At 47.3% G+C, this 9,987-nt stretch overlaps 1 protein-coding gene across 1 annotated transcript in view; it reads right to left on the bottom strand.

The window, feature by feature from the left end:
- Positions 1-9,987, bottom strand: part of GRIN3A (glutamate receptor, ionotropic, N-methyl-D-aspartate 3A) — a 177,080-nt gene that overhangs the window by 121,159 nt on the left and 45,934 nt on the right. The gene's annotated exons all lie outside the window — the stretch shown is intronic.

Raw genomic sequence — 9,987 nt, 5'->3', positions numbered from 1 at the left:
GGAGGAATGGACAGGAATCCTCTGCTTCCGTGGTAGGATGCGAAATTAAAGACGTGTTGTTTGTGGGCTGCCCGTTGCTCTTGTTTCTTCTGTGCAGGGAATTTGGTACTTTTGGTGTAGTGGTTAAGAGCACGGATTCTAATCTGGGAGAACCAGGTTTGATCCCCCACTCCTCCACATGTAGCTGCTGGCGTGACCTTGGGTAAGTCATGAGTTCTTTCAGAGCTTATAAATCTAATCTCTTCTTCTTTTGATGTGGCAAACCCATGTGTGCCGATAGAGGACTCTTTCACACAGTGTAGTTTTTAAGTGTACACTTCAAAGGGTTTCATTGCCCACCTAAACTTGTCATGCACACAGCCATCTTAGACGTGTTCCCAAATATGTGCATCACGCAGGCACACTCCACACTCACCAGACAGTCACCACTCCCTCTGTGCTAAGTATTCACAAACCTGGATTGTTCTGCATGATGGGTTAGATCCAGCCCAAGGATGGTGTGAGGAAAGTGGATCTTCCCTGCTTTCTCCACAGGCCAGAAGCAACGTCTGACCCCGGAGAAGTTTATTCCTGGGGTCTTCGGACCAGTGTGCTGCAATAGCCATGCAGGCTGGTGAACTGCTGTCAGCAGATGGAAGGTCATGCAGTCGCCCTCCCCTGTCAGTGGGGCTGGGCTGATGGAAGAGATGCATCCTCCTCCCACATGGTTATTACTCCCCATGATTACAGCAACCTGGGAGTCAACGTCTCTGGGGTCAAAAAGGAGCTGCTGGCTGTAGGGGAAAGTGGAGAAGATCTGCAGCCATCTGTGCCTTGTATATTGAAGAACCATTACCAGTCCAGTGGCACATGATGGGGATCAGTGCTCTTTTTGTAGAAGAAGTCCAGCAGGAACTCATTAGCATAATAGACCACACCCAACAGCAAGAACCCATAAGCATATTAGGCCACACCCCTGACAACACAGCTCATTAGCATATTAGGCCGCACCCCCATGTTACCAGAAGTGTGGTCATCCAGCCACACCCACCTTTTGCTTGTTATTCTGTTTACCTTGTTTGTTGTCAAAACCCAGGGCTTTTTTGTAGCAGGAACTCCTTTGCATGCTAGGCCACACCCCCTAATGTAGCCAATCCTAATGAGTTTCTGCTGTTGGGTGTGGCCTATTATGCTAATGAGTTCCTGCTGGGCGTGGCCAACTCGGGAGCCAGCCAGAACTCCGTTCCTGTGCGTTCCTGCCCAAAAATAGCCCTGATGGGGATCATGACTTTTGGGCAGAAATCTAATCTTCCCCCTATGACACTGTCTTGAACGACTGTTCCATGGGATACAATCCAGCAGGAAGAAACGGCTGTAGGAATCTCCTTCTGTCTCCTTTTCTGTCACGTAAAGTCAATTATCAGTGACAGGCAGAGCCTGCCCTTGGGTGTCATTATCCAGGGCTGTCCAGAGGGGTCAGCATTTTAGTGGCCCAGTCAGAAAGTCATTCTCCCGGCCAGTTGCTGGGAGTCTAGAATGAAAGAACAGCACCGTTGGATGCCCTTCCCCTTGTATTTCTGAAAATACCTCTGTGCTAGTCAGAAACAAAACAAAACGGCAGCATATGCACCAATGTGGGCTTGTTGCCTTTAGAAAAACCGCTTCTAATCAGAGGGAAAGGACACTCTACCCACGTTCAGAAACACCGTGTGCTTGTGATGTGCATACATAACACACACACATTTGTCATTTGTCCATAAAATAAAGAAAAATAAAACTTCCCCTGAGGGAAAAGGCAGACTGGGAAATGAAAACAGCCCTGGAGTGAGTCAAGTGAAGAAGCCCCTGATGTGCACTGCAGGAATCACTCAGCTCAGTGGGCCTGACAACAACGGGTATTGGCCCACCCACTGCTTCATCCCCTGAACTGGAAGCAGTACAGGAGGTGGACTGACACAAATTCCCAGGACAGATGAGCGGTCTGGGCCAAGCGCCCGAGACTTGGGCAGAGCTGCTATGGCTGGGCTCTGGTTGTTCCTGGCCAGCAGTAGCCCTGTAGGGCAGTGGGCCACCGGGAAATTCCCCTGGAAGTTAAATGGCCAGCCTGCCACTGCTCTGTACAAGTTCAGAAGCATTTATATTACCAGAAACTATGAAAAGAATGGCTCCTTTTGCTGTACTTTCAGAGCCATCATAAGAACATGCTCTCATTTGAGATCAGAGCCCTGTGGGACCTGCTACAGTTCCGCATGGCCTGTAAAATGGAGCTGCTCCACCAGGCCTTTGGCTGAGGCAATGGACGTCCATTACATCTGGGCCTCTCATGCAATGCAGAGATGTGTTTAGCGATGAGACTTCTAGAGACTCCACCAAATGAGTTTCCACCCCCGCATTGTCTACAGGACGATCATCCAACCCTCTGATGCCATAACCAAGACTGTTTTTAGATTCTTTAAATTCTGTTGTAATTCTTTTAAGTCTACTTATTGTATGTTACAGTCACTACATGTGCTGCATTGACTTTTGTAACCCACCCTGAGACTGCTTGCGGGGAGGGTGGGATATAAATCAAACAAAATAAACAAACATACAAAGAAAGAAATTTTCCTGGGCATAAGCTCCACTGAGTCAGAATAGGTCGGTCTCTGTGTTATTAGAATGGCAGCATAATCCTGTGCTTGCTTATTCAGAAATATGCCCTATTTTACACAATGGGGCTTTCTCCTGGGTGCTTTCCCACAGGGCTACAACATTGGTCATGCAAGTAACTGGCTATTATTCCCCTTTCTTTCCACTGCACAATTTTGTTACATCTTCTTCTCCTTCAGCCGCTGGTAATCGAAAAAGGGGGGAGTCCCCATCTTGCGGTAGGGTTGCCAAGTCATTTCTCAGCCGCAGCGGGGGACTCCCGTGCGGCGACTTGAGCGTGCCCATAGAGTTTCCCCTACGATGGTCGTGGCCCCGCCCCCAGCATGCCCGGCGTCCTAACGTCACTTCCTGGTGATGCGCACGTCGGGGTGGGGTTCCCCCCGGGGCCCGATCTGCTGCTGGTGGGGAACGGGCCTCTGGGGCAGGGGTTTCCCTGCCCCCCGGGGGGACTTGGCAAGCCTATCTTGCAGGGTTTCTCCTTTTGTAAGATTGATCACTAGAGGGCTGACTCACAGATCAAACCATCCATTCCTCTGTCCCTGAGAGAGTAACAACTCTTAAATGTAGGGTTCCCAACCTCCAGCTGGTGGCTGGAGATCTCCCACTATTACGACTGTTCTCCAGGCAACAGAGATCAGTTCACCTAGAGAAAATGGCTGTTTTGGAAGGCGGACTCTATGGCATTATACCCCGTTGAAGTATCTCCCCTCCCCAAACCCCGGCCTCCCCAGGCTCCACCCCCAAATCTCCAGGTATTTCTGTACCCAGAGCTGGCAATTCAATTTAAACAGGGCTTGCATAAACTGGCTGAAAGAGTTCTTTCCCCATTCACTCTTTGCTAACACGATGACAGCGATGACAATTTCACGATGGTTAACTTATTATTACTGCTCCTATGGCTGGTTGCATTTCTATGATGTCTGAATCTGCAGTCTCTCTGGGTAGCTTACTGAAATGCAGACTCATGCACAAAAATGATCCAGTTCCTTGCTATTTCTAGAGATGCCAACCAATCAGGAGAGATGGGTCAGGATGGGTTATGTCCAGTGTTCCCTCTAAGCGGAGTTAGTGTGAGCTAGCTCACAGTTTTTTAACCTCCGGCTCACACATTTTTGTCTTAGCGCAGGAAGGACGGCTCCAGAGCAAACTAATTTATGCAGTAGCCAAATCGCTCACTCACAACTATAAAGCCAGTAGCTCACAAAGTAGAATTTTTGCTCACAAGACTCCACAGCTTAGAGGGAACATTGGTTATGTCCCCTCTTTTGGGACAGTTGAGAGAAAAGCCAGGGACAAGGCCCCTTCTCCAAGCCATTGTCTTTAAAAATTATACTTCTTGTTATAAGTGATAACATTTTCCCCAGGCTCCATGCATGGATATTCGAGAAACTTTACCTTACCTAGGGATGACAGCCTCCAGGTGAGAACTGGGGACCCCCCAGAATTAGAGCTCAGCTCCAGACTACAAAGATCACTTCCCCTAGAGAAAATGGATGTTTTGGAGGGTGGCCCCTGTGGTATTGTACCTCACTGAGGTCCTCCACAGGCTCCATCCCCAAATCGCCAGAATATTCCCAACCTGGGTCTGGCAACCCTATCCCCCACCCCCCACTGGTGGAGAAGAGAATCTGGTAGCCCTACAGCCCCACCTGTCCCCAATCCACAGGACTTCACCCCCATATCTACACAATACATTTTAGGGTCTTCTCCTGGACCCACCAAAATCTGCCATGTTTTACCTTCTGTGGTTCCATTTGTTAAGCCAATAGCTAACACTGCAAGTCAACAGCAGACATGACAGTGGTGGAAGCCTATTAACAAATGCCCCATTCACAAAGCCTGCTCAAAAAAAAAATGTTTGGGCCTTGCACCAGAAGATGGCAAACTTTGCCAGGCAAAGAGAGAGGGAAAGAAAATAGAGTTCAGGGTACCACAACCAAAAAGGCTGTTTCCCTCCTAGTCACCTCCTTCCAAAAGTGGTGGGAAATAGAGCACTGCCCGTGAAGAAGAACACAAGGATCAGATTTTTATTTCAAGAATTGGCAGCCTTACATCTATCTCTGCATACCTGCAGAACTGCACATGTGCAAGAGGTTTCCAATACTGACACCCTGTCCCTTACTGGACTTCATCCTATCACACAGCTGTGCGTGTACATATGGGGCACTTCACATGCATTGCTGAGCGGAGTGGAGGGATCAGCTCTGTTTGTCATTCAGCGTAGGGTCGTCATCCCCCTAATGGGGGTGTGGTTCCCCCTTTACATCTATCTCTGCATACCTGCAGAACTGCACATGTGCAAGAGGTTTCCAATACTGACACCCTGTCCCTTACTGGACTTCATCCTATCACACAGCTGTGCGTGTACATATGGGGCACTTCACATGCATTGCTGAGCGGAGTGGAGGGATCAGCTCTGTTTGTCATTCAGCGTAGGGTCGTCATCCCCCTAATGGGGGTGTGGTTCCCCCAATTTGCCCGCCAGTCAGCTGGCCGGCGGGGGGAGGCCTGACCCCGAAGAGCTCCACAGCTCCGATGTGCCCGGCACAATGATGTCAGGGTACCACAACCAAAAAGGCTGTTTCCCTCCTAGTCACCTACTTCCAAAAGTGGTGGGAAACAAAGCACTGCCTGTGAAGAAGAACACAAGGATCGGATTTTTATTTCAAGAATTGGCAGCCTTAGTTACATCTATCTCTGCATACCTGCAGAACTGCACATGTGCAAGAGGTTTCCAATACTGACACCCTGTCCCTTACTGGACTTCATCCTATCACACAGCTGTGAGTGTACATATGGGGCACTTCACATGCATTGCTGAGCGGAGTGGAGGGATCAGCTCTGTTTGTCATTCAGCGTAGGGTCGTCATCCCCCTAATGGGGGTGTGGTTCCCCCGATCTCAATTTGCCCACCAGCCAGCTGGCCGGCGAGGGGAGCCCTGCCCCCGAAGAGCTTTACAGCTCCGATGTGCCCGGCACAATGATGTTCCCCGGAGGTTATGTCATTGTGCCAAGCACATCACAGGAGGGACACTCTAGTGTTCAGCCAAAAACTCTATGGAGATGAAGAAGATCCAGGAAAGGAGCCTGGAGCCCCCTGTTGAGAAATGGTTCGATATTTGTGTTTGATGGACTGAGACGTGCTAACACACTACATGAACTGTGCACACACATGCGTACCCATAGGCATAGAGAAAGCTGCTTGCATTACCTATTGGTGAGAGATTTCACATAGGGAACACTTGCCTGCATTTCATGTTAATGAGGTTTGCACACATTCAGCTCAAGAGCCTTATGGGAAAGAGAAGCACATTTTAGCCATTGTTAGCACAAACAATAACTAAGGAGATGTAACCCCACCATTGCTGAGAGACTCGCTGTCACGCAATCCACATCTGGATCTACATCTGAACTGCCATTTCCTGCCAGATGTTGCTTTGATTGCCTGGGAAAGTTGGTAACTATCTGTACATCAAGGAGAATCATGGCGCTGAGAATTCACACCTAACCAGATGGCTTTGCCCTAAGATAGAGCTAGTATTTCAATATTAGCCCAACCTTTAAAGGTTCTGCCCTTTACTAACATGCACCAATGAGACGTAGGGATGGGATGGACTAATAGTCAGGAGGTTTCCAGCTTGGCAAGGTTGCCAACCTCCCCAAACATTTGGGTATAAAATGCAGGGACCATGCGTTAAGGTCTTTGCTAGCCACCTTCTCCCTTCATCATCCTCTTTATCCCTTTACCTCCCCTAAAGCCCAGCTTTCTATTCGGCTAACACCCTCACTGAGAAAAGGTAAGCACCTGGCAACCCTAATTCAACAATGTATAGATGTTTAAAATCCAGTCAATAGTATAAAACATTAAAACAATTCTATCACAAATGAATCTTCCAAATGCCTGCAATAAGATCCAGTACAGTTCAGTGGTGTTGGCAGAAATCATTTCCAGGAGAATCCTTTTCTTACCCTGTGTAGAAAATTATACAGCCAATGGCCTCACGTTTCTCTCCCTTACCCTGGGAGAGGAAACTCACTCTTGAAGTGGAACTGCTGGATGAGCTTGAAGTGGAACTGCTGGCGAGAAGAATGCCCTGCTCCTTGAGAAATTTTCACGTGCCGCCCATGGCTGGGAAAGCAAAGCGCAGATATTATATTGGATTTTTTTCCAGGAAACATGAACTTCACCTTCTCTGCGATGGCGTACTTCCTTGCTCCCCCTCCATGCAGCACTTGCTTAAGGAGCATCTGGTGAGCTTCCAACTGTTATTTCTGCAGTCTGTTTTCTTGACTGTAAAATATTCAGATCTGAAATTAAGTCGGACTGCAGAGCATATAAATCAGCGTGGAATTTGGCCCGAGGCTTCTAAAGGATACTGCTACAAGGCCACTTCTAATGCTGTTTTAAAATGGATGTGGGGGAAAAAAGAAAGCGAATTTTAAAAACTGGTCTTTTTAATAAGAGCCAAACATTTTTACTGTCTACCTTGAAGGCGACTTTGAAAGGGAAATATATAGAGCCATCAGTCACCGACAGGAGCAGTGCTCTTTCTGTGAAACTAGCCAAAGGATGTCAAAAGAAACTTTGTTTGGGTAAGTTTGGACAGGCTGGTCGATCTCTCCTTAAATTCAATGACAAGCCATGCCTTATTTACTTACATTTAAATGTTTAGATATTTATACCCCACTTTTCTCCCCAAAGGGATCCAAAGCAGTGTATAACATTGCTCTACTCTTCTTAATTTTATTTTCACAACAGCCTCTCTAATTAGTCTACCATTAGTGGAACTGCTGGCGAGAAGAACGCCCTGCTCCTTGAGAAATTTTCACGTGCCGCCCATGGCTGGGAAAACAAAGCGCAGATATTATATTGGATTTTTTTCCAGGAAACATGAACTTCACCTTCTCTGCGATGGCGTACTAGACTTCCTTGCTCCCCCTCCATGCAGCACTTGCTTAAGGAGCATCTGGTGAGCTTCCAACTGTTATTTCTGCAGTCTGTTTTCTTGACTGTAAAATATTCAGATCTGAAATTAAGTCGGACTGCAGAGCATATAAATCAGCGTGGAATTTGGCCCGAGGCTTCTAAAGGATACTGCTACAAGGCCACTTCTAATGCTGTTTTAAAATGGATGTGGGGGAAAAAAGAAAGCGAATTTTAAAAACTGGTCTTTTTAATAAGAGCCAAACATTTTTACTGTCTACCTTGAAGGTGACTTTGAAAGGGAAATATATAGAGCCATCAGTCACGGACAGGAGCAGTGCTCTTTCTGTGAAACTAGCCAAAGGATGTCAAAAGAAACTTTGTTTGGGTAAGTTTGGACAGGCTGGTCGATCTCTCCTTAAATTCAATGACAAGCCATGCCTTATTTACTTACATTTAAATGTTTAGATATTTATACCCCACTTTTCTCCCCAAAGGAATCCAAAGCAGCGTATAACATTGCTCTACTCTTCTTCATTTTATTTCCCAACAGCCTCTCTAATTAGTCTACCATTAAGGTTGTCAGTGCTGCCTCAGGAAATGCCAGGAGATTTTGAGGGTGGTGTCTGGGGAGGATGGTGTTTGGGGAGGATATGACATCGGGAATCTCTCCTATTCTCCATGATACAGACCATAGAGACACAGATAAATTCCTAGAGCATCACTATGGAGGCCATGTTCCAGCCATTTTTTTCTTCTGCTCTTTAATTTCTCAGGGCCAGAGGACTGGGGTCAAGTGTGGGGGTTTACCCACCACAGGTGGGCAAATGGCAAGCCTGTATGGCACACTTGCTGTGACTTGCAATTAGCGCCATAACCAGGCTGAGGCCAGTGGGTGTACAGCCCCACTTGGAACACTGTTTCGAAAAATAGGCATTTTCACTATAACAGCTTCCACAAGAATGTAGGCATAGCTTCAATAATGTATGGCAGTGCCCTTGCACTACCAAATTAACTGCATCTGCCACCAATCATGTCTTGCCCACCCAACAATACTGTGCCACATTATAATTTTTGCTGCTAGGAGCAGGAACAGCCTAGCCATAGAGTTCCCAATCCAATCTGAAAACTGAGGCATTTCCGCGTTTAAGCTCGTTCCTACACTCTATACCCAAACCATGCCCTGAACATCTTAAGCAGTCACCCTACCTATGTACCTATGTGCCATCAAGTCTTATGGTTACCTCAGCAAAGGTATTTTGAGGCAAGGAGGAGGAAGAGTTGGATTTATAACATGCCCTTTACTCGGAGTATCAGAGCAGTTTACAATCTCCTTTCCTTCCTCTCCTCACAACAGACACCCTGTGAGGTACGTGGGGCTGAGAGTGCTCTTTGAGAACTGCTCTTGAGAGAACAGCTCTGAGAGAACTGTGACTGACCCAAGGCCACACCAGCAGCTGCACGTGGAGGAGTGGGGAATCAAACCCGGTTCTCCCAGATTAGAATCTGCTGTTCTTAACCACTATACCAAACTGGCTCTCGAGTGAGAAGCAGAGTGAGAAGCAGAGGTGCTTTGTCATTGCCTTCCTCAGTAGAGTCTTCCTTGGTGGTTTCCCATCCAAGCACCCATCCAGCTTAGCTTCCGAGAGCTGACGAGATCAGGCTGTACCATGCCACCGGCACTCCAGAATCAGCCGCCCTATGCCTACGCTTTTGTTAAAAAAAAAAAAGAGAGCATCGAACTAGGAACATTTTTGGTTAAAGAAATTGTGGTGGCTGGTCTCCCGCCCCCCCGCCAAAAAAAAAAAGAATGAGTCCCAGATGTACCCATTTGATCCATCCTGTCCTTCCCATCCATCCTACTCTCAGTAGATTTTTTGCAGACTACTATTGATCTTGTCGGAGCTGCGGTGGCTCAAGTGGTTAAGACGCTGAACTGCAGGCTGTGGAAGGTCGGTAGTTCAGCAGTTCGAGACCTGAGTGTGCCGCCGGCACGCCAGAATCAGCCACCCTACGCCTACGCTTTTGTTAAAAAAAAAAAAAAAACACATCAAACTAGGAACATTGTTGGTTAAAGAAATTGTGGTGGCTGGTGCCCTCCCCCCAAAGAATGAGTCCCAGATCTGCCCATTTGCTCCATCCTGTCCTTCCCATCCAACATACTCTCAGTAGATTTTTTGCAGGCTACTATTGATCTTGTCAAATCCTGGAAAGGGGGGGGGGGATTCCTTCAGATACTATAAGCAATGCAAAGGGCTTTCAAGGGAGGCAGGAGTCATTTACAACATTATTGTTGATTCAAGGATCTTGTCAAATCCTGGAAGGGGGGGGAGGATTCCTTCAGATACTATAAGCAAAGGGCTTTCAAGGGAGGCAGGGGTCATTTACAACATTATTGTTGATTCAAGAAAGGCGTTCATTATAGTAATCTAAAA

Source organism: Gekko japonicus, unplaced genomic scaffold (genome assembly GCF_001447785.1).
Source record: "Gekko japonicus isolate JY-2015 unplaced genomic scaffold, Gekko_japonicus_V1.1 scaffold389, whole genome shotgun sequence".
Lineage (NCBI taxonomy): Eukaryota > Metazoa > Chordata > Lepidosauria > Squamata > Gekkonidae > Gekko > Gekko japonicus.
The sequence above is the reverse complement of the archived record's forward strand: the minus strand, read 5'-3'. Positions and strand labels throughout refer to the sequence as shown.